Raw genomic sequence first — 25,534 nt, forward strand, 5'->3', positions numbered from 1 at the left:
TACATTTACACGAATTTCCATAGCTTTCTTAATAGCAATTGTCTCATCTACAGAGTGAAATTTTGTTGAGTTACGTTTCATGTTCACTTGTCGATCATTGAGACTAAGAAAATCAGCAGAACCAGAACACAAAACTATGACCGCCCCCCCCCCTCTTTTTTTCTACATTCTAGTATTGTAATCACTTCCCTGTTTGTTGACACTGGGGGACAATCTTCCGCTTCTTACTTTCCAGATATGGGGTCAAGTACTGCTAAGCTTTTTCACTGCACCTGTAGTGTTCCACAGAAGCCGGCCGGAGTGGCCAAGCGGTTCTAGGCGTTACAGTCTGGAACCGCGCGACCGCTATGGTCGCAGGTTCGAGTCCTGTCTCGGGCATGGATGTGTGTGTTGTCCTCAGGTTAGTTAGGTTTAAGTAGTTCTAAGTTCTAGGGGACTGATGACCTCAGATGTTAAGTCCCATAGTGCTCAGAGCCATTTTCTTCTACCATCTCTTTTTATAGAGTGGTTTCAATCTGCCAGGAAACTTTCCATACTTCCTAGACATTGCACAGGTGTCTGAGTGCGAGACTACTATATGGTGCACTGATCTTCATAATCCTACTCGATATTTCATTACAACCGTGGGGTCGGCATATTGTAGTATCGCTGCCTGTCGCACATGCGGATATCGATAGTCATTCTCCGACGAGCGCAGAGTTCGATAATAGAGGAGTCGCGGCTAAAACCGTCTGCCCACGGACCGCCAACGTTCAGTGTGCCGAGTTCAACGTGCTGTTGGACGCTTAGGAACGATGCGACTTGTTCATACGGTAAGTGTGCCTCAACGTGGTATAAGCTACGGCAGCCCGCTCCAGTGGTAGTTGTCGGCTGTATCTGGCTCGCAAATTACACTGTTTACAAAAAGGACGGAAATAAAATTCCTACGTTAGCTCTATTAAAACGCACATTTCCTTCCTTGTTCATATGCTAGTCACGTTGTTCTGTCTGTGGTATTAAGAAAAAAAATCTTCAATATACATGAACATATTTTATAAGGCAGTAAGGAAAGTACCATGTCCAGTCAACAAGGATATCGGCTTAGAAAAGTTTCGCTACAAATAGTGCGGTGCAAATTCACAGTAGTTATCCACTTAAGACAAAAATTATGCGTTCTTCCCTCTCATTCCTACACGTTCAAGGGCACGTTCAGAATATCTGACATGCACGTACGAGATGACTCCCCGACGAGCTATTTCCACGCTACGTTCGAATGCACGGTCCGTGTGCCGACGGCTTCCGCTTCCGCGGTGCGCGTGTCACGCAGAGCCTATGCCACGGCAGCAGAACGCCAGCTGTAGTAAACTAGTAGAAGTAATTTAGATTCTCACGACGGAAGTTGTTTATTTTCATATCAGTGATGACGATTTGGTCCTGGTGATTTATTTGAGAATGATAAATCCCAAATCGTGTGTCGTATCGCGGTAACAACAACCAACCGCGTCGGATCGATTACCGGAGAAGAAAAGTATAGTGCACTATTATCTGTGTGAAACTTAACAGCGAGAGAGAGACACATAATCGGTCTGACCAGATACCTTGAGCGAAGACCTCTTTCGTTAGGATATCGTACCGCTACATCACCATGGCGCCGCGTCGCGATCGGCCGTGCTTACGCTCGTGAAAATAACTAAAACGGCACCAGATGAAATTAATGTTAAATGGAAGAATTATGTCACTCTTCTAAATTTAGGACAGCTTGTTTGAACGGCGGATTTTGTATGGTTGTACACCAAGAATATGAACCGAGTGACAAGAGACTTCATTGCATACCAGCAGACTACGTGGGTGGAGTGCCAGTGCACAGCCGGCCGGAGTGGCCGTGCGGTTCTAGGCGCCACAATCTGGAACCGAGCGACCGCTACGGTCGCAGGTTCGAATCCTGCCTCGGACATGGATGTGTGTGATGTCCTTAGGTTAGTTAGGTTTAATTAGTTCTAAGTTGTAGGCGATTGATGACCTCAGAAGTTAAGTCGCATAGTGCTCAGAGCCATTTTTTTGCCAGTGCACAATTACATGGATTATTGATATGTTAGTTGTGAACAGTACAGCTCAAAATTTAAAGTGTGTAATTAAGAGAAGATATTAGGATCTTACCGGGTAACGTTGGATCTTATTATCTGAATGTCTCCCCAACCTGCCACAACTAATTAACGTTAGAGAACCGTATCTCTAGCTCTCAGTGGGAGAAGCAAGAAGACAACAGCGAGGAAACCAGGCACGTAGAGGTTTATGCGCGGGGTCGTATAAGATGTAACCCTCGTCCTTTTGTTTATACAACCTGTGCAGTATTCGAAGTGAGAAACAGCAGTATATGATGTTTATCCCCCGGGCGTTATACACGTGGGATCCTTTGCCCTTTCGTGATTATTCATCTTTGCTTGTTTCCTGTGGGTGCATAAGATATAGATCTATCGAAACATAAGCGTTTAAAAGTTCTGTATTTGACTGGGGTGTCATCTGTTTCACGTGACAGTAGAGCAAGTTGGCACCGCTGCAGACACTGGACACATATTCGAAAGGACGGTGGTTTACATTCCTGTCCGTCCATCCGTACTTAAAGGCTTTTCGTAATTTACGTATTCTGATTAAGACAAATATAGGTTTGATTCCGTTAAAAAACACGGGGTCGATTTCCTGCTTCATTCTTCTGTAATCTGAGCTTGTCTGTATTGACCTTTATACTCGTAGGATGTAGAAAATCTTAACTTCCTTCCTCCTTATTTTTCCACGAGACTCTGTGACGTTCTCTGACAAAGAATTATCTCATAAAAATTTCGTCCTATCACATTTGGGTCCACTAACGTGCTGACACGGGGTCATTACATACAAATTCCACTTTCAGGCTCTGTTGGAAATGAGATGCCTTTAGCCCGCCGTATAATCCTCTGCCAATATCGTCATTCGGTTATGGTGAAAAGGAACACGTTGTCAGTACACTTCTCTCGCTGCCGCTTTCAATTTCCACACCTTTGACTGCCGCTATAGACGGTGGACAAAAATATGAAACACCGCCAACACAACACATTACCATGTCTAATACGGTGTAGTAAAACCGTTGGCATTCAAAACAGCCACCAGTCTTCTCGAAATGGATAAATGTAGGTTCTCTATGTTTTTAAGAGGAATCTTATGCCATTCGTCCGGGGAAATATTGGCAAGTTCAGAAAACTGTGGTGGAGGTGAATAGGAGTAACGCCCCAGTCTCTCCAAAGCAGACCAGAAGGCCCAATAATACTGACATGTGATGATCGAGGTGGCCAGGGGAGATGTGACAGGTCTTGCAACGCTGGTTGACCACTAGGGAACAAACACTGAACAGCGGAACGGATCTGGTCAACCAAAATGGTCACATAATGCTTGGCAGCAATGCGATTTTGCAGAGTAGCCATGGAATACCGTGATAAGGCTCCGCAAATCACCACCGATCCTCGCTGTTTTTCACTCTCGGGATTTAAATTCGGCTAGACGTTGGAACCAGTATAAAACAAGACTTATCGTCCCTATGGCTTTCTTCCATTGCTCCATAGCTCAGTCTTTATGGCTTTGGCACCACATTTTCCTGTTACGAGCATTTGCATCACTGATGAGTAGTTTTGGAACCGCAGGTCCCCTGAAATTTCCAGCTTATGGAGCTCCTTTCACGTTGTTTTCGTGACGACAGGGTTCGCGGGTATGACTTTGCACTTATCGTTGTTTTACTTTTCGTGACAAACCTCCTGAATGACCATCCGTACTGCTCACTTAACTCACAATTTCGTCCGCGTTGTGGTTTATAAGATGATGTTTGCGCACTTTCTCTGTATGCCGTAAAAGAATCTTCCATACGGTACCTCGTGTAAGATCAAATACCTCTGCTATCTTGGTTATGAAAGCACCCATCATACGAGCACCAACAATGTTCTCACATTCGAATTCAATTGTATCCCACATAATGCACTTAAAATTACAAAGAAAACTATTCTGGCCACGACTGACACTTTCAGCATGTTGAGGACACTGCACAAATGCTGTTCTTGGTCAAATGCAACAGTTCGACCTACAGGGTTCGCTAGAATTTGTGCTTATGTTGAAGGAGCCATTTCTCGCATTTTTCCATTTTCTTTGTCCAACCCCTGTTAATTCATTCTGGAGGACGGCGGTTCAACGCAGCGTCCGGCCGTCCTGATGTAGGTTTTCCGTGATTTCCCTAAATCGCTCCAGGCAAATGCTGGGATGGTTCCTTTGAAAGGGCACGGCCGGCTCCCTTCCCCATCGTTCCCTAATCCGATGAGACTGATGACCTCGCTGTCTGGTCTCCTCCCCAACACAAACCAATCCCAACCCCTGTTAATTGTTCTCGAAGTGAACTCCGCAGTGGGCAACAAGAGGGTAAGTGCACCTTGTCCCAGTCCTCCAAGGAAGGAAAAATTCGTTGCATTACCGGATATTGAACCAGTGCCAGTGGCAGATAGACACTCTGGCCCCTGAGCTGCTGCAGCGTATATAGCGTTCTAGGCTTTGTTGTTTTCAGATGAAGCCGTTTTCTTCCAACTGTTCGATTTCAGTGAGCTTCGCGCAACACTGACCTTTCCTTTTTACAAACGAGAGGCTGCTCCCAGCTCAGCATTTACGAGGGTTGTCCAGAAATTAATGCACCGCATTTCTTTCTTCAAAAATTCATCATCGAACATTATGAGAATTACACACGCGAAAGAACGGTGTTTTATCCACACACCCTATTTTACCACGTAATCTCCATCTCGTTCTACGGTCTTTCTACAATGCGGAACAAGGGCACGCCCTGTCAGTACCAATCCTTGTCCTTGTGGTGGAGCCAGTGCTTCACTGTGTGAATCATCTCCTCTTCGTCCTCAAAATGTCGTCCTCGAATGATATCCTTTAATGGCCCAGACAAGTGGAAGTCAGAGGGGGCTAGGTGTATCAGGTGTGACAGCTGTGGATGGTCTCCCTGACCCCTGAAAATCGTAGAGCTCCGCCGAACCGCCTTCTAATGACGTCACCCTTCGTAACTTATGACTAAATGTACTTCTGTCGACATCAGATGCTCCATAGACTTTACACAAGCGTTTGTGAATATTCACCATAGTTTCGTTCTCTGCAGTGCGAAATTAAATGACGGCACGTTACTTGTAACGTATATAACCTTCAGAAGCCATTTGGAAACTGTCCTGCAGCTACGCTATCTGTCGGCAGTGACGGAAACTTGGCGCGCTCACTCAGGAGACTTCAGATAATACATACATAACGTTTCGCATTCGTAGCATCGTTTTTCGCTGAGAAAAAAAAATGTGGTGCATTACTTGCTGGTAAACCCTCGTATACCAACTCGCAACAATCAAAATGATTCAAATGGCTCTGAGCGCTATGGGACTCAACATCAATGGTCATCAGTCCCCTAGAACTTAGAACTACTTAAACCTAACTAACCTAAGGACATCACACACATCCATGCCCGAGGCAGGATTCGAACCTGCGACCGTAGCAGTTCGCAACAATCGTATCTGATTTTCTACAACGTCTATAGATTCATTTTGATGTAAGTTTTTTGTGTGTTGCTATTTTCACAAATTTTAATGTATGGAATTGAGAATAAACTAAACAGTATATTCACCCTATGTTCAGAAATACATCTTTTCAATTGTCGGGAAGCAATCCTAAATCGCCTATATTTAATCTGCTCTTTGATTCGCTACACTCGAATAGGCAGAAATCAGGCCGTTTTCCAGCTACTGAAATCAACAAGGAGTAAACGTAACCATAGCGCAGCGATTGAAATGTGTTTTGGCCTCTTATTTACGGTATAGTGTAAAAAATCTAATTATGATCACAGACAGCAGACTTTCAGTTTCATCTATCATTACATAAATCCTTTGTTTTATTATTGTATATTTGCTGATTAACAGGCACTAGGTATGCCTCCACTGTATTAGCAATACGTACAAACTGTCAGCAACGCAGAAGTGTTAATCAACAGGTTTTCCGACTAGTTTTATTCGAATGGTGTACAAATTGCGAGCTACATAAAGGGGATAATCAACAGGTTTTTAGAATAGTTTTATTCGAGTGGTATTTTTATGCGAAGAAACTGTAGCCTCATGAATGCTGTTATAGATCGAGCTAGTGAATTCCTATATCTCCACGGTCGACCTATCTAAAACAGGGATTAATGCTAAATCAGAGTGAGTGACAAGATAGGTGTACCACACTGACAAGCTCTCCGTGTAAATGGAAATGCGGTTTACGACAGCCACAATCAGTGGCACAAAACAGTGACAGCTGCTATTGAGAAAGCGAGTGGCAATTTGTTTAATTAAACACACACTTCATTTCGAAGCAGTTCGAATTTTAGACAAATTGTTTCGAGTTAGAAGCTAATTCCCCTTGCATTTACACAGTTTATTAAGTTCTGCAGTGTGAGTTGGAACTCTGCCAACAAAATTAGGGAGACTCTTCAGGGATATTTTCGAGTATTTTCGACTAAGGACCCCGATGGATCGTTAGAGAGTAATAATGTAATTATGGTTTATTCGGTTTGTTAGCTAATTACTTTCCATGCTGCGTAAATACCTTCGGAACGGTGCAAAATCCTGTGGTATGCAACCGCCGTAACACGATATCACGTGACTTCTCGTAGGAACCTCCGTACAAGAGCAAAAGAACTGTGGTGTGGCTGACGTCACTGACGGAACCTTTAAGCATACGGTCTTCGTGCCTCTCTTCCACTACATTCCGTGAACCTATGCACGAGATACACATCGACTATCTTTTTATCAGAAAACCTATTCATAGAGCTGCGTATTGTGTCAATGTACAAGTAATATTGCTTGAGAACAAAACCGGAGGCAGACAATGGGTCCTTATATCAAAATACTCAGACAATATCTTTGAACAATTTCCGGAATTTTTTCGATGGACTTCCGGTTCACTCCATGTAGCTGCCTTTCACTTGACGCAAACATAATTCACTTATAATCTAAATGGTAAAAATTGTATTTTTCACAATTCTTGGGGTGCATTCAAGTAAATTTACGATATCTGAAAGTAAAAGCAAATCGGAAGGCACACTTAGTAATAAGTTTACTGTTACATGCCTTTTTAAATTTTTATGCCTTTCTTTATATGTATAACTTTATGTACTTCCACTTACGTTAAAAGTCATTCTTTTCCCTATTGTTGAACAGCAGCTAAGCAGCGTGGGTAAGCCTGCTTCGCTCAGTTAGACAGGCGGCGGTAGCAGTCCTCCACAGTAAGAACTATAAAGCAATAATCTTGAGAATTTCTTCTCGAGATGCATCAGCGAAATGGTATGTCAGAGATACTATTACTTTCCGAAAGTTATTGGGATAGGGATTTCATTAAGCTTGTGTTTGTAAGTGGGACAGTAAATCAACGACAGGGACAAATCTGTACTTCTGCTATGCGCTGATAGCTTCGGGAGCAGAAGGAGAACCTATCACCTTGCTGTGTGGTAACAGAAAGTGGTTCCACCGCTTCCTACGGTTTGCCTGAATAGCTTTAAAAGGCAGCTTTATCATTTCAAACAAGTGCCGCTACCACACACTCCGCTAAGCGCTAGATTGTTGGACATACACTCCTGGAAATTGAAATAAGAACACCGTGAATTCATTGTCCCAGGAAGGGGAAACTTTATTGACACATTCCTGGGGTCAGATACATCACATGATCACACTGACAGAACCACAGGCACATAGACACAGGCAACAGAGCATGCACAATGTCGGCACTAGTACAGTGTATATCCACCTTTCGCAGCAATGCAGGCTGCTATTCTCCCATGGAGACGATCGTAGAGATGCTGGATGTAGTCCTGTGGAACGGCTTGCCATGCCATTTCCACCTGGCGCCTCAGTTGGACCAGCGTTCGTGCTGGACGTGCAGACCGCGTGAGACGACGCTTCATCCAGTCCCAAACATGCTCAATGGGGGACAGATCCGGAGATCTTGCTGGCCAGGGTAGTTGACTTACACCTTCTAGAGCACGTTGGGTGGCACGGGATACATGCGGACGTGCATTGTCCTGTTGGAACAGCAAGTTCCCTTGCCGGTATACGAATGGTAGAACGATGGGTTCGATGACGGTTTGGATGTACCGTGCACTATTCAGTGTCCCCTCGACGATCACCAGTGCTGTACGGCCAGTGTAGGAGATCGCTCCCCACACCATGATGCCGGGTGTTGGCCCTGTGTGCCTCGGTCGTATGCAGTCCTGATAGTGGCGCTCACCTGCACGGCGCCAAACACACATACGACCATCATTGGCACCAAGGCAGAAGCGACTCTCATCGCTGAAGACGACACGTCTCCATTCGTCCCTCCATTCACGCCTGTCGCGACACCACTGGAGGCGGGCTGCACGACATTGGGGCGTGAGCGGAAGACGGCCTAACGGTGTGCGGGACCGTAGCCCAGCTTCATGGAGACGGTTGCGAATGGCCCTCGCCGATACCCCAGGAGCAACAGTGTCCCTAATTTGCTGGGAAGTGGCGGTGCGGTCCCCTACGGCACTGTGTAGGATCCTACGGTCTTGGCGTGCATCCGTGCGTCGCTGCGGTCCGGTCCCAGGTCGACGGGCACGTGCACCTTCCGCCGACCACTGGCGACAACATCGATGTACTGTGGAGACCTCACGCCCCACGTGTTGAGCAATTCGGCGGTACGTCCACCCGGCCTCCCGCATGCCCACTATACGCCCTCGCTCAAAGTCCGTCAACTGCACATACGGTTCACGTCCACGCTGTCGCGGCATGCTACCAGTGTTAAAGACTGCGATGGAGCTCCGTATGCCACGGCAAACTGGCTGACACTGACGGCGGCGGTGCACAAATGCTGCGCAGCTAGCGCCATTCGACGGCCAACACCGCGGTTCCTGGTGTGTCCGCTGTGCCGTGCGTGTGATCATTTCTTGTACAGCCCTCTCGCAGTGTCCGGAGCAAGTATGGTGGGTCTGACACACCAGTGTCAATGTGATCTTTTTCCCATTTCCAGGAGTGTAGTTACTGTCCCTTCTTCTCTTCTCTTTTGTCTTTCCCGTTTCTGACAGCGGATCGCCATTGTTGCCCGGGTTGAGTCAATGTTTGTGGAATCTGGTGGCTGGGTACCTATCCTGATAGTACCACTCTCCCCGGGATGAAACTTGTATAGTAAATCAATGTTCTAGAGCGAGACATTGTAATGTGGACGTGTTAAACCGTCTAAAATTGAAACCCATTCTGGCCGGCTCACCAACACCCGTCGTTAATTCTCGAGGCAGATTCGACACAGTTCATCCTGGCCCACCCGTACCCCAAAAGAGGCGCTTTAAAGAGCTCGGCTAAACGAACCTGCCATAGCCCCACTTCCCATGAGAGGCGATGTGCTGCAGCGTGTCTGTGCGTCAATGCAAGATGGACAAAGCTGTGCACTGGAGTTTTGAAGGCTGCGTACCATATCCGTATGTGAACTGGCAAAATTAGATTTTCAAGTCAGTGAAACCATCAGTAGTTTCCATTCGGCACGTCAGTCAGTTTGAGCAGCAGCAATGGGCACCAAATTTTCTACTGTCACTGATTTTTGCAAATGGTGATATTAACCCTATCCTATGGGCACCAAATTTTCTACTAACACAAATTTTTGCAAATGGTGATATTAACCCTATCCTCCTTACTGCCAAATTTCTCATTTACCAATCTGAAGGACGATCGTCGATTTTGTGACAAAACATTGTCCATTAACAGGCATTATTTTAGCATCGCTTGTGCGAAACTCAGCTTGCTCTTTACACATATGATTTACTGAGAACTATGGATAAAGTGCAACCGCCAGATTTCATATTTTTGGATTTCCTAATAGCATTTGACACGGTGCCCCACTGCACGCTGTTAACTAACGTACGAGCGTATGGAATAAACTTACAGATATGTGAGTGGCTCGAAGACTTAATAATACTAGAACCCAGTATGTTGTCCTCGAAGGCGAGCGTTCATCAGAGACAAGGGTATCGTCAGGAGTGCCCCAGGGAAGTGTGATACGACCGCTGTTGCTCTCTGTATACACAAATGATCTGGCGGACGGGTGGATAACAATCTGCGGTTGTTTTTTAATGATGCTGTGGTGTAAGGTACGGTGTCGAAGTTGAGGGAATACTAAACGACTTAGACAAAATTTCCAGTTGGTGTGATGAATGGCAGCTACCCCTAAATGCGGAAAAATGCAAGTTAATTAGTATGAATAGGAAGAACAAACTTGCAATTTTCGGATGCAGTATGACTAGTGTTGTGTTTGACACGGTCAAGTCGTTTAAATATCTGGGTGTAACGTTACAAAGCGGTGTGAGGTGGAACGAGTATGTGAAAACTGTGGTAGAGAAGGCAAATGGTGACTTAGGTTTAGTGAAAGAATTTTAGAAAAAGTGGTCCACTTGAAGGAAGACCGCATATAGGACGCTTGTGTACTGCTCCAGTGTTTGGGATCCGTACCAGGTCGGATTAAAGGAAGACATCGAAACAATTCAGAAGCAGGCGACTACATGTGTTACCGGTAGGTTCGAACGATACGTATGTGTTACGGAGATGCTTCGGGAAATCAAATGAGAGTCTCTAAAGGGAAGGCGGCGTTCTTGTGAAAAAACACTATTGAGATAATTTAGAGAACCGGCATTTGAAGCTGACTGCCGAACGGATCTACTGCCGCCATCATACATCGTGCATAAGGACCATGAAGATAAGGTACGAGAAATTAGGACTCATAAGAAGGGGTACAGACAATCAAAATGGTTCAAATGGCTCTGAGCACTATGGGACTTAGCTTCTGAGGTCATCAGTCCCCTAGAACTTAGAACTACTTAAACCTAACTAACCTAAGGACATCACACACATCCATGCCCGAGGCAGGATTCGAATCTGAGACCGTAGCGGTCGCGATGTTCCAGACTGAGTGCCTAGAACCGCTCAGCCACTCTGGCCGGCTGCAGACAATCGTTTTTTCCTCCATCTATTTGCGAGTGGGACAGGAGGATAAGCCGCGCGAGGTAGCCGTGCGGTCTCGGGCGTCTTGTCATGGTTCGCGCAGCTTCCCCCCCGTCGGAGGTTCGATTCCTCCATCGGGCATGTGTGTGCGTGTGTGTGTGTTGTCCTTTGTGTAAGTTAATTTAAGTTAGATTAAGTAGTGCGTAAGCCTAGGGACCGATGACCTTAGCAGTTTGGTCCCATAGTTCTCACCAAATATTTTCATTTTACAGGAGGGTAAATGACAAATAGTGGTACAGGGTACCCTCCGCCATGCACCGTACTGCAGCTTGCGGATTATCTATGTAGACGCAGATGTAGAAGTGTCTCTCGTTTTGAGGGGTACTTACTTTTCCAAACTCTACGTTTGTTGAAGCTCGGCAGACAGCCGAAATCAGCTGCACTAAGCAGTGTTACAGTATAAACTGACAGTGAACAGGAAGCAGATTAGCATGGAGGCAGAGGTAGCAACCGGACCATGTGGCACAAACAGTGAATCACGAAAGCTGAGACCGGAATGCGAGCCTTGAGAATGGATCTTACTCGACAGTAAAGAGGTAGGGGAACCATTAATGTTCTAGCGCGGAACGGCGATTGTACCTTATTAAATATTAATAACTGAAATCATATTCAGGCATAACTGGTACTAGGAGCAATTTACGGGTCATGAAGGCTTCACTACAATAATAACGCTATGCAGTAAACAAAATGTTCAAATGTGTGTGAAATCTTATGGGACTTAACTGCTAAGGTCCTCAGTCCCTAAGCTTACACACCACTTAACCTAAATTATTCTAAGGACAAACACACATACCCATGCCCGAGGGAGGACTCGAACCTCCGCCGGGACCAGCCGAACAGTCCATGACTGCAGCGCCCATAGACCGCTCGGCTAATCCCGCGCGGCTTTGCAGTAAACCCATTAATTAAATAAACAAAGGAATATTGTTAATTTACGAAAGACGTACGAAGGGCAAAAACATGTTACGATGTAAGCAAGAGACTTCAGCTGTGTGCAAGCTCACCAGCCGACGACACACGTACTCTGAAGCTGCGAAAGCCGGCGGCCGCATGTATTCAGATCCTGTTCAAATATATTTTAAAACAAAAAAAAAAAAAAAGCAACGCACCACGAAGGAATTATCCGAATGAGATGGAATCGGTTGATGTGATGGACATGTGCAGACAAACAAATGATTACAATTTCAGAAAAATTGGATGATTTATTCAAGGCAAAGAGCTTCATAGACTGAAGAAGTCGATAACGCGTTGGACCACCTCTGGCCCTTACGTAAGCGGTTATTGGTGTTGACATTGATTGATAGGGTTGGTGGATGTCCTCCTGAGTGGTATCGTGCCGAATTATGTCCAGTTGGTGGCTTAGATCGTCAAACTCCCGAGATGGATGGAGGGCCCTTGCTGGCCAACGTTCTGTTAGGCAAGCACGAAGACAAGCCTTACAATCTCTCACCTTCCTTGCTGGAAGGAAATCCCAGGACGGCTTCCCGCGAAGGAAAGAAAACGGGGCGTATTACTAGGGTTGTTAAGAAAGTAAGTTCCGTTCGGTCACTAAATAGAAACCACAGTGAATATCAGAAACATTTTATCTGCAAGAGAACGCTACACTTTCCAGGTACTTCTGTACATAGTCGCCGCTCCGACTTAGACATCTGTCGGAGCTTTATACCAAATTTCCAACACCATCGTCACAGAAGGCAGCCGCCTGTGCTTCCCGATAATTCTCTACGCTGGTCTATAGCCCGTAGCCTGCGCCCAAGTGTTTTCTTCGTATCCAGCGTTTCATGTGAACAGTGATGACACTCAGGACGAGCCAATTAGGGCTGCTTTGTGGGTGATCTAACACTTCCCACCGAAAAGGCTGCAGGAGCGTCTTCACTGCCCCTGCAGAGTGCGGCTGAAAATTGCCATGAAGAAGGAAGTGTGTGGCAGTTGTGTTAGGTGGGCTGGATTCATTAAGGCGAAGCCTCTTAGCGAGTCCTCCTACTTGGCTGGAGACATCGTTGTTCTAGGCACCTTTATTCGCTCACAGTGCGCTGACAACTGAAAAGAGCGTCGTGGTGCGATCGGCGGTCATACTAGAGTCACTACCCAACACATCTGTGCAAAGCTTCATCAGGTTTTCACTGTGGTGGCCATTTCGCGACCGATCGGAACTTATTTTCTGGACAACCTTCGTATATTTTCGAAGTATCAAATGTGTGTGAATTCCTTAGGGACCAAACTGCTTAGGTCATCGGTCCCTAGACTTACATACTACTTAAACTAACTTATGCTGAGAACAACACACACACCCATGCCCGAGGGAGGACACGAACCTCCGGCGTGAGGGGCCGCCCAGTCCGTGCATGATGTCTCAGACCGCGCGGCCACTCCGCGTGGCTGTAGATGTATCGTTGTGCCGTGAGGGTGTCACGGATGATAATGGAAGGGGTTCTGCTGTCAAATGAAATAACACCGACGGCCATAAATCCCAGCTGTCGCGCAGTATGGCGGGCGACTGTCAGATTGGTATCCTACCGCTGTCTTTGCCATCTCTAGACACATCTTCGGCCTCGAATTTCAGTGACTCGAATAGAATTGTCTTTAGTGATGTGTCCCTCTTAGAACTGAGCCCGATGACCATTGAAGACGTGTGGAGACGCCCTGAAGTAGAGATCCACATGGACGACACGTTACGTTCTTCTTTTAAAGCACTCGTAAAACGCCAAGAAAAGCGTAAATTGTCGATTGTCTAGTAGCTACTAGAATACACGTTCGAATGCGTCAGTAGCAGACTATTAAACCACTATGTCCAGCTCTTCCATACTGTACTATTACATATTGATTTTAAGCCATAAAATTTAATATTTTGTCTCCCTTAAAGTGACATGAAGTCTTCCAGTCGCTGGACAGGTATTGTAAAATTACCTTGCAGCATGATTTCGAAAATATGAAACTACAGCTGTTATTTAGTATTTTTTCTGTAAGCGTAGTAGCGGCAGTTATAATAATCACCAGAAATATTGCACAATGTTTGGTTATCAGTACAGCGAACCGTACTTTTGCGTGATACTTTTTGGGGTTAAGGTGCTTATTCACTTTGGTTTGTAGTCCCTTCAGTTGTCAGATACAGCATTCCCGAAGTTTTGGAACTCTCATACCGATTTGCTACTTCTCCTCTGTCTTAAGATGCATAGCCACTATTCCTCTTCAGTGTGTCGGTATTTGTTTCTGTTAGGTCCTCAGAGCACATGACATGATGCGACATGCATGCAGACGGCTCATCCTCCACTCTTCATTCTGCAGTGTGCACAGTAGCCATACCTTCCCGCGCAGCGGCTTAACGATGTTCACAGGATTCATTGGCTTCCTCTTAGTCATATTTACCGTTAGTACCTACACTACACCACCAAACACAGTGACAATCTCACTAGTGCGGTTTGTAGACTTACAACGTAATGAGGCTAGCACAACGACCTTCAGATGGTGCTAGAGGAACATATATACTTTGACAGATAAAAGGCATTGGCTGGTACTCAGACAGATACGATACAGGGTAATTACAAAGTCTGTGAAAGATTTCAAAAAGTCAGTATAGGTAAATGGTAAAACGCAACATTAACAAATTATATAGCATGTAATTACTATGATTATTTTTATGTGGCGAACCGGGTAATAAGTGCGTTTTGTATTCTAGAATTTCCCTGTTGCCAATCAGTTGCTATTTGGCAAGTATCACAAGACACCACCATTTTAGAACAACACAATAAGTGGTACAAAGAATTTGAAGAATATGGTTGTTTACGCGATGCAAAACGTTCGGGTTGATCGAGCCTGTGAGAACAGATAGTGAATCGTGTGAGGGCCATCATGATGCGATGTCTTACAAAATCTACCTGTCGTGCTAGTGGAGAACTAAACATCACTAAGCTAACAGCCTGGAAAATTCTCGAAAAGCGATTAGGAGTGAAGCTTCATATTTTTCAGCTGCTACAAGCCATTAGCCACGACGACAAATTGCGTAGTCAGCATTTCTGCATTGATATGTACAATCATCTTGAAAATGTCTATGTGCAAGCGAATTAATCGTCAATGACGAGACAGTTTTCATATTTCGGGAAAGCTTAGACGATTAATCTCACGCAAATGGGGGCAAGAGAATCCACATGTACCTGCTGAACACTTCAGAAATTGCGACAATGTTAAAGTGTTGTGTTCTGTTCTGTGTCTTCGCTGAGATAACAGTCATTTGTATCACCTCTCTCGACGTGCTGCAATTGCGTTCAAATGTGGCGACCCTGCACGTTTTCACAATTTTGTATTAGACGTTGCCGCATCGCTTGACAGGTCGGGTTGTGGCTGCTGACACGGTGCTCTTCGAGTGGACTGTATGAGTACCCTGTATTATAATTTAAGCACATTTACAGTTGATTTCAGCCGTTCTAGCTGTTAGTGGCTTAGCCACGCGGGGTAGCCGCGTGGTCTCAGTCGTCTTGTCACGGTCTGCACGGCTCCCCCCGTCGGAGGTTCGAGTCCTCCCTCGGGCATGGGTGTGTGTGTCGTCCTTAGCGTAAGTTAGTTTAAGTTAGATGAAGTAGTGTCTAAGCTTAGGGACCAATGACCTCGGCAGTTTGGTCTCATAAGACCTTACCCCGAATTTCCAAAAAAAATTGTTAGTGGTTTATGAAACGCCCCGCTCAGACCAATCTCTGAAGTCAAGTTCGTTATTTTGGGGAGATTCATCAACTATCAACTATCCAATTGAAGATAATTCGCCTCAGTTAACTGGTAGCACGAACTTTTCATCGCTGGAATGATCCCGATGACATTGTACGTCTTCTCAAGGATAGCGGGCTATCTCAACAAAGTACAAGCGGCACAGACTTTAGGTTAACACCGATCTACAGTCTCTAACTATTTCATCAACAACACGATAAAAACAGCAGAAGTTCACCGCCAACTGTTGTCACTTAGATTAAGCAGGTGAACCTTATTCAAAGAATTTCACATAGGTGTCATCCACACGTCCTGCGTAGTACAGCGCGTAGGGACTTATGCAGACTTTTAATAACTCTTAGAAATTTAAAAATTTAGGTGAGGTTTAATATGATGTCGACTGCAGTTCATAATTTGTTCGCTCTTTCGGATTCGGAAGTGCTCTATTCATAAATAGTAACACATTCCTATAAAAATCCATTTTCAAATGTCGACAAGTTCTGGTGCTTTCTTAATCTCACTTCAGTTCTATCACTAGTTAAAAATATGTTTGATAACGCCGCCTTGAACACATTCTCTTCTTGCTCAACTGTCACCATACATTATTTTACTCGACAGTAAAAACAATACTGAACTGAGAAGTACATAAATTTAGGATTATTGACTTTCATTTCACTGAAATTTTAACAAGATACTAAATCTCTGACCACAAAATAGAACTACACACAGGCACTTCACTGTTGTGCTAAACTGCTCGAGAGATGTGTTGATTAGCGGACATGTGTACGTGTCGTGTCACTGAACAATTCCGACAGCTACAGAATGATAGAGAAGTTTTGTGCTGTACCTTTGTCGTTATGTGTGCACCTTGTTGCGGGTGCGTACTCTGTAACCGAGCAACAAGAGAACCTACAAACTTACCGTTTAAACAATCATAGCGAGGAGTTTCTGACAGCCTCCATTTCTGACAGCCTCCATCCACTGGACACTCTTAAGAGAATCAGGACTTAATCAAGAACGCCTTACGATCAAGTTGAGCCAAATCAAGCTGATGAACGTCTTTCACTTAATATATACTATGTTGGTATCTGTTCTTTCGGACATGTCCGAAAGAACAGATACCATCTTAGTATATATATAGTTAAGGCTCACCGGTCACTTGACCATCTCTTACGGGAATCGGCAACGCGCCGCGAGTAATGAGTATAATGGCCAGGGGCACTACGAATGTAGTGCGGGACAATACGCTGAGAATGTGGGTTTCGCGGGAGGCGTGCCAGAGATAAATCCCTGCAATCGATCTATCCTCTGTGTCCTCGGTGGCTCAGGTGGATAGAGCGTCTGCAATGTAAGCAATAGATCCCGGGTTCGAGTCCCGGTCGGGGCACATATTTTCATCTGTCCCCGTTGACGTACGACAACGCCTGTAAGCAGCTAAGGGTGTTCATTTAATTGTCTTTCACAGAAAATGCTCGTCGAGCCGTGGCATACTACAATTTAGCAAAATGGTTCAAATGGCCCTGAGTACTATGGGACTTAACAGCTGTGGTCATCAGTCCCCTAGAACTTAGAACTACTTAAACCTAACTAACCTAAGGACATCACACACATCCATGCCCGAAGCAGGATGAGAACCTGCGACCGTAGCGGTTCCAGACTGTAGCGCCTAGAACCGCTCGGCCACTCCGGCCGGCACAATTTAGCATTCACAGGTAGGAATTCTGTCGAAGTAAGGGGATAGTTCGGCAGCGAGGAAGCGTACGACGAGATCATTAGTATAATGTGTGTGTGAGAGCGAGGCTGGCGCTCTACCTGAGACTAAGGGAATCGCTCGTATCTGGTTTCGCACTTATGTGTGCACAACATTGTTTCGGGCTGTATCCTTGTTGCTTCATGTTGGTAGTTTATGTCTACATCTACATAATCATACACTGAAGAGACAAAGAAACTGGTACACGTGGCTAAAATCGTGTAGGGCACCCGTGTGCCTGCGGAACTGCCGCAACACGACCTGGCATGGACTTCACTAATGTTCGAAGTAGTGCTGGAGGGAACTGACACCATGAATCCTGCCGGGCTGTCCATAAATCCTTAAGAATACTAGGGGTGAAGAGCTCTTCTGAACAGCACGTTGCAAGGCATAAGAAGGCACTCAGAAGAGTGTTCCCGGAGCCACTCTGTAGCAATTCTGGACGTGTGTGGTACCGCATTGTCTTGCTGTAATTACCCAAGTCCATCGGAATGCGCAATAGTCATGAATGGATACATATACTTATATGGATATGGTGTTCGAAAGAACAGACACCATTGATGACCTGCAGCCGTCTAGAACGAAATTATAATTATATATTAATACCTTCAGCTGCTAACGGGCGTTGATATATATCAACGGGGACAGGTGAAAATGCGTGCCCCGACCGGGACTCAATCCCGGGCTCTCCTGCTTACATGGCAGACGCTCTATCTATCTGAGCCACCGAGGGTACAGAGGATAGTGCGACTGCAGGGACTATCTCGCGCACGCCTCCCGCGAGGAACACATTCTCACCTTATCTGTCCACACACTACATTCGTAGTGTCCCTATCCAACACACTCTTTACTCGTGGAAGACATTCTTACGAAGTCCCGTAAGAGTTCGGGTAATATGTGCTCATCCGCACAGAAGAAGAAGGTCATGGCCGGTATTGCCAGAACTATATACTTACATGGATATGGTGTCTGTTCTTTCGAAAGTGTCCGTAGAGTATTTATTTCTGCTTGCTGAAATTTAATTCCTTCTCCAAATCTGTTGTTGGGTACTATCACCATTTGCTCAATGTTCAGACTGAACAACAAAGGGAATGGGGTACAACCCTCTAGCACCTCCTTCACAACCACAAACTTTCCTTTCAAGAGTTTCGACTCTTACAACTGCATTCTGGTTTCTGTACAAGTTACAAACAACTATTCGTTCCCTGTGTTTTACCTACACGCGTTTAGGAGCTAAAATAGTGTATTCCAGTGAACATTGACAAAAGCTTCCTCTAAATGTACAAAAGCTATAAACGTAGATTTTTGCTTTTCTTCGACGCATTTCTTAAGTCGTAGGGTCAAGTATTCCCACCGTGTTCTTAGAGTTCTCTGAAACCCAAACTAATCTTCCCCTAGGTAGTCTTCTACCAGTTTTTCCATACCTCTGCGAATTAATCGTGTTTGTATTTTGCAGCCGACCCTGGTGGCCGAGCGGTTCTAGGCGCTACAGTCTGGAACCGCGCGCCCGCTCCGAGGTTCGAATCCTGCCTCGGGCATGGATGTGTGTGATGTCCTTAGGTTAGTTAGGTTTAATTAGTTCTAAGTTCTAGGGGACTGATGACCTTAGAAGTTAAGTCCCATAGTGCTCAGAGCCATTTGAACCATTTTATTTGTATTTTGCAAGCATGACTTATGAAACTGATTATTTGGTAACATTTATAACTGTCAGCATCTGCCTTGTTTGTCTATATTACAGGTACTGCCTTACAACTGTCCATATGAGAATAGAGCTACCATTCATTATATATAGTGGAGAATTTGTCCATGTGTTTCTGTAATTACTGACGATCGCCCAAAGACAACTTCGTCCCTTAGACAACAGCTTAGTCGGCTGCCAATCTTGCAGGAAACCCGAACCTGTCTGATAACACATTTGGACGAGAGTTGTTCAATAAGTAATACAACACACTTTTTTCTGAAAGCAGGTTGGTTTTATTCCGGATTACAGTAGACGATATTATTCCCCTCTGGTTTGGCTACAAAACACTATGTTTCAACATAATCTCCGGTCAATGAGGAAGTCTCAAGCCACCTTACTGGAAGGGCCTGTATGCCCGTATTTTTACAATCTACTGGTCGATGTCTAAGTGAACGTCTTGTTGCATTAATAGCCTTCGCATTTCCCACGCACTGCTTCCTGAAGAGTGCATCCTTTATTGGGCCAAACAGATGGAATTCGGAAGGTGCGAGATCCGGACTGTAGCGTGCACGAGGAGGAACAATCCGATGAAGTTTTGTGAGCTCCTCTCGGGTGTGCATATTTGTGTGAGGCCTTGCGTAGTCATCGAGAAGGAGGAATTAGTTTGCATTTTTGTGGCGACAAACACGCTGAAGACATTTCTTCAATTTCATGAGACAGAACTGTGTTGCTTCTTCAATTTCCTGAGGGTAACACAGCACATTTCAGAGGTGACCATTGCACCATAAGGGGGGACATCAAAGAGATATAACCCTTTCAGAGGCCCAGACGGCCGTCGCTATACTTTACCTGCTGAGTGGGTGGACATGAAATTTTTCTACAGAGGATAGGTGGTGTGGTGCCACTCCATGGAAATTGGAAATATGTGGTAAGTTCTATGGGACCAAACTGCTCAGGTCATCGATCCCTAGGCTTACACACTACTTAATATAACTTAAACTGACTTACGCTAACGACAAGACACACACCCATGCCGAAACGAGGACTCCAACCTCCGACGGGGGAAGCCGCGCGAACCGTGGCAAGGCGCCCTTAGACCGCATGGCTACCTCACGTGGCGCCACTACATGGACTGTCGTTTTGTTTCCAGTTCAAAGCGATGAAACAATGATTCATCACTTGTAACGACGTTCGACAAAAATTGTCGCTATCATCCTCGTAACGCGCATGCAATACCGCACAGACGGTCCTTCTTTGCTCTTTATGGTCTTCTTTAGGAGGCGAGGAATCCAGTGGCCACACACCTTTGGGTATCCCAACTGGTTTCAAAATGGTCCAAATGGCTCTGAGCACTATGGGACTTAATTTCTTTGGTCATCAGTCCCCTAGAACGTAGAACTACTTAAATCTAATTAACCTAAGGACATCACACACATCCATGCCCGAGGCAGGATTCGAACCTGCTACCGGAGCGGTCGCGTTGTTCCAGACTGAAGCGCCTAGAACCGCTCGGCCACACTGGCATGCTCCCAACTGGTAGACGAAAGTGTCAACACTACCAACATACACTACCAACACAGACGTTCAGTTGAGCAGCTAGGTGTTTGCTTGTGATCCGTTAATCCTCTCGAATGAGACTGTCCGCACGTTCCAATATTGCAAGATTCACATTGTGTGCGGCTGGGTGGCACACGGTAGATGGGGCAGGTTTGGGTGACCTTGTTGTGATGGTGACATACGCCTCGACCAAAGGCTCACAGGACATTTGTTCTCTGCCAGGTCTCTGTAGACATTCTGCAAGCGCCTCTGAATATCTGCGATGTTCTGGTTTTCCGCCAAAAGAAACTCAATGACAGCTCTCTCCTTAGGGAGCACCACCTTTTATAGACATTACATTTTGAATGGTACGTATAGAGCTGCCACCTATCGGAACTTCATTAAACTGTAGGGACTGAATTGGGAATATTCCACGATGTCCCACAACAAATTTCACATTTCCGTAACTGGTGAAGAAAATAAATGTGTTGTCTTTCTTACTGAACGCCCCTCCTATATATTTTGAACATTTGAGACTCTATTTCGGTTCCTTGGGGAACACCCGGTGCTACTTTTTTTTATGTGAAGCATTCCCCGTCCAATATAAGGTACCAGTTCCTATTAGTCATACATTCCCCGAACCAATCACATATCAGCGAAAACACGCCGACGGACGTACCTTCGTTAGCGGTAAACGATGCGGTGTGGCGTGGAACGTGTTTTGGAGTCGGAATCCCGACTTAGGGGCTGGCGGTTTGCTCAGCAGGTGATGTATCCGCGGCCCAGGCTGCGCGTGTCCCGGCGCGGGCAGGCTCCGGCTACGCGTGGCGCGGCGTGCTGCGGCCCGCATACTGATGCCAGCATCGATCCCGAACACCGGACTCCGGAGCGCGCTCCAGCCGGCGCGAGGCGCGCAGAGCCCGTCTGCGCCACGCAAAAAGTGCCCGCCACTCTTACCTGCCAGCCACTCGTTACCTAACCGAACGATTCGCCGAAGCGCTGCCGGAAGGACTTTCTTAGAACGGATCAGCGAAGGGCTTTACTGGGATAGTCCAGATTGAAATCAGCACCTACATTTATTATTTAATGTATTTCACTGAACCATTTTTTGTGTTGATTTCTTAGTCTTCACAACAAAGACTGATTTGATGCAGCAGTCCAAGCTAGTCCAACCACTTAAAAAATCTTCATCTCTGCGTATCCTTTTGAACCCGGTTATTGTAGTCAAGCCTTGGTCTCCATTAACAATTTCCCCCTCACCACTCGTACACACTAGCCTCCATTGCCAAATTTAAGATTCCTTAGTTCCTCATTATGTGTCCTGCCAACCGAAACTTTTCTTTAGTCAAGTTGTACCATAAATTTATTTTTTCGCCAGTTCGTTTCAGTACCTCTTCATTTTCAGATACAAGAAGGCAGTCATAAGAGTCGAGGGGTACGAAAGGGAAGCAATGGTTGGGAAGGGAGTGAGACACGGTTGTAGCCTATCCCCGGTGTTATTCAATGTGTACACTGAACAAACAGTAAAGGAAACCAAAGAAAAATTTGCAGCAGGATTTAAAACCCAGGGAGAAGAAATAAAAACCTTGAGGTTTGGTGACGACATTGTAATTCTGTCAGAGACAGCAAAGGACTTGGAAGAACTGTTGAACGGAATGGACGGTGTCTTGAAAGGAAGATAGAAGATGAACATCAATAAAAGCAAAACGTGGATAATGGAGTGTAATCGAATTAAATCAGGTGATGCTGAGATTATTGGATTAGGAAATGAGACACTTAAAGTAGTAGACGACCTCTGCTATTTGGGAAGAAAAATACTGAATACGGCCGAAATAAGGGGGACATAAATTGTAGACTGGCAATGGAAAGAAAAGCGTTTCTGAAGAAGAGAAATTTGTTAACATCGAGCATAGATTTAAGATCCAGGAAGCCTTTTCTGAAAGAATTTTGTATGGAGTGTAGCCATGTATACGTGTGAGAAATGGACGATAAACAATGTAGACAAAAAGAGAATAGAAGCTTTCAAAATATGGTGCTTCAGAAGGATGCTGAAGATTAGACGGGTAAATCACGTAAGTAATGAGGAGGTACTGACTAGAATTTGGGAGAAGAGGAATTTGTAGCGCCACTTGACTGGATGAAGGGGTCGGTTGGTAGGACACGTTCTGCGGCATCAAACGATCATCAGTTTAGTCCTGGAGGGAAGCGTGTAGGGTAAATACCGAAAAGAGACACCAAGAAATGAATACACTAAGCAGATTGAGAAAGATGTGCAAGGCTTTCGCAGAAAATAATGCACTGCATTATTTTCTTCAACAGTTTTTTATTGAGCATAATTAGAACTACACACACGAAAGAATGGTGTTTTATCTACACACCCTATTTTTCCACGTCCTTTTCACTCCATTCTACGGCCTTCCTCCACCGCGAAACAAGGGCGTGTATGCCCTGTCGGTACCAATCCTTGTCCTGGTGGCGGAGCCAGTGTTTCACTGTGTGAATCACCTCCTTTTCGTCCTCAAATTTCTTCCAGGAATGTATCCCTCCTTGCTAATGACAACATCAGCTCACTGCAACAGGTCAGATGTGACAGCCGTGGATGGTCTCCCCGACCCCTGAGAATCGTGGATCTCCTCTGAACCGCATTCTGATGACCTCACCCTCCGTGTCCAACGACTAACTGTACTTCTGTCGACAGCAGATGCTCCATAGTCTTTGCGCAAGCGTTTGTGAATATTCCTCACAGTTTGTTTCTCTGCAGTGAGAAATTCAATGCCGGCACGTTGCTTGTAACGTACATCACCTACAGACGCCATTTTGAAACTGTCCTGCAGTTACGCTATTCTACGGAAGTGACGGAAACTTGGGGTACTCACCCAGGAGACTTCAAATCATAGATACGTAACGTTTCGCAATCGTAACATCGTTTTCGGCTGACAAGGGGAGGCCGCCAATTGTGAAATTCAGATTCGATTCATACTGCACATAATAAAAGCTCATGGCCAAAGGTATAATGTGGCAAAGCACCAAGATGCATTTCGCAGCCGTTGTCGAGAAAATGGGCAGTTAAAAGAAACCGTTTCGGTGAAATACTCTCTACGATTAATAATTTTCTGCAGAGCCGTGGCGCAGCGGTAAGCGCTGGGGCTCGTAATCCGAAAGTCGCCGGATCGAATCTCGCACCATGCAAGCCTTTTTTTTTTAGTATTTGTTTTTTGTAATTCAAATGTATACACACACACACACACACGTGTATATATATATATATATATATATATATAAATTCCTGGCAATCAGTTGCAACAATTATGCAAATAATAAGTTGTTGAAAGTCGTTTGTCGTGGAAAAACTGGCGACTTGAACATCATTAGGTTTTCCGCAAACAAAGTTGTATTTCACAAATGTTATTAATTGTCTTCATAATGTTTACCACGTATAGTTAACGGAAGACGTCGAAACGATATTCCCAAACGAATACGTATAGTGTAAGTCATACGTTAGAATTAGAATAGAGACCCCACGAACACAAATTTGCTGTGGCAGGTATGAATTATAAACTCCGTTACTCGCTCGTTACACTTGAAGGACAGATGCTAAATGGGCCGAAACGAGCCGCCGCATAACAGCGTAGTTGCCTGCTAACTTCGAAAGAAGGTAGATGCGGTCCCTAGCGCAACTTATAACATCGTCGAAAATCAGTGCGTAAGTGAGAGCTTTGGTACACCCTGTTAAACAAACGGAAAAATGGAAGCGGTACAATTTGAGAGCGATCCGGGCCCTTCGCATGAAAGTGATGTGATCGAAGAAGATTCTATACACAGTGAAGTGGCGAAACAACAATTGAAAGATGCGTTGGTGTATTTTGAAGCCTCCTTCGTAACAGTAATCGCATCGCAGCAGAACCGTCATCATCAATCAACGTGAAGTCATGGTAACTGGGGAAGAAATGTTCCAGAATACGTTGCAAATACTCGCCGAAAAAACCCTCGTTCATGATGAGGAACTGATAGACATTAATGAAATCGACGATAATAATGCCTACGAAGACGTTGAAACGCGTCCCATTGCCAACGAATCATCAGATGAATACGAGCCGGACGAGAAGAAAAAAAATGGTACGATTATATTTCTCTGGATTACAAAATTAGAGCTGTCAATCTGGCCAAAGAACATCCAGGCTGCAGTCCCAAAACTATACAAAGAAAGGGGTGCTCTCGTTTGACAAATATGGGCTATTTATCCAGGTGGGAAGAGCAAATCAAACGTGGCGGTAGCAAATTTGATAAATATTGTACCATCGATTCATGGGTGCATGATCGCTTCGTAGAAGCTCGACAAAACTTCCAGCTAGTTCCTACCAGAAACCTGCAGCAGTGGGCCTTGGGCGCTGCAAGTCAGTTCCCAGATTTCAACTTCAAAGCTTCAAAAACATGGGTCACCGAATTTAAAAAGAAGCATGAGATTCGGCAACGGAAAATCACAAAATTTGTTTCCCGGAACGAGACGGCTACCCAAGACGAAATTTTGGCCGCAGCGGACACATTTCGGATCCAGACGCGAACGTTGATAACTAACTTCGACAAAGATTTCATAATTAATACTGATCAAACCGGTACGTAAAGAGCTGTTCACAAATGTCGTATGACATGATGATAGAATATGATAATCTGATATATGATAGACAACACAGATTTCGTATATTTCTTATACAAACGATATTTTTATATTTTGTTTGTCAGGGTGCCAGTACCTGTCCACGTTCAACAGAACTCTCACCAAAAAAGGGTCAAAGGCTGTCCTGGTAA

The 25,534-nt window shown here is 45.1% G+C and overlaps 1 long non-coding RNA gene across 1 annotated transcript in view; it reads right to left on the minus strand.

Annotated features, from left to right (window-relative positions):
• LOC124723047 overlaps positions 1 to 21,523 on the minus strand; it is a 563,016-nt gene extending 541,493 nt beyond the window's left edge. Inside the window, exon 1 of the long non-coding RNA XR_007006487.1 lies at positions 21,408 to 21,523. This is a non-coding gene — a long non-coding RNA (uncharacterized LOC124723047). The remainder of the gene's footprint in view (positions 1 to 21,407) is intronic.
• Positions 21,524 to 25,534: the final 4,011 nt, after the last annotated feature.

The sequence above is a fragment of the Schistocerca piceifrons genome, chromosome X (genome assembly GCF_021461385.2).
Source record: "Schistocerca piceifrons isolate TAMUIC-IGC-003096 chromosome X, iqSchPice1.1, whole genome shotgun sequence".
NCBI lineage: Eukaryota > Metazoa > Arthropoda > Insecta > Orthoptera > Acrididae > Schistocerca > Schistocerca piceifrons.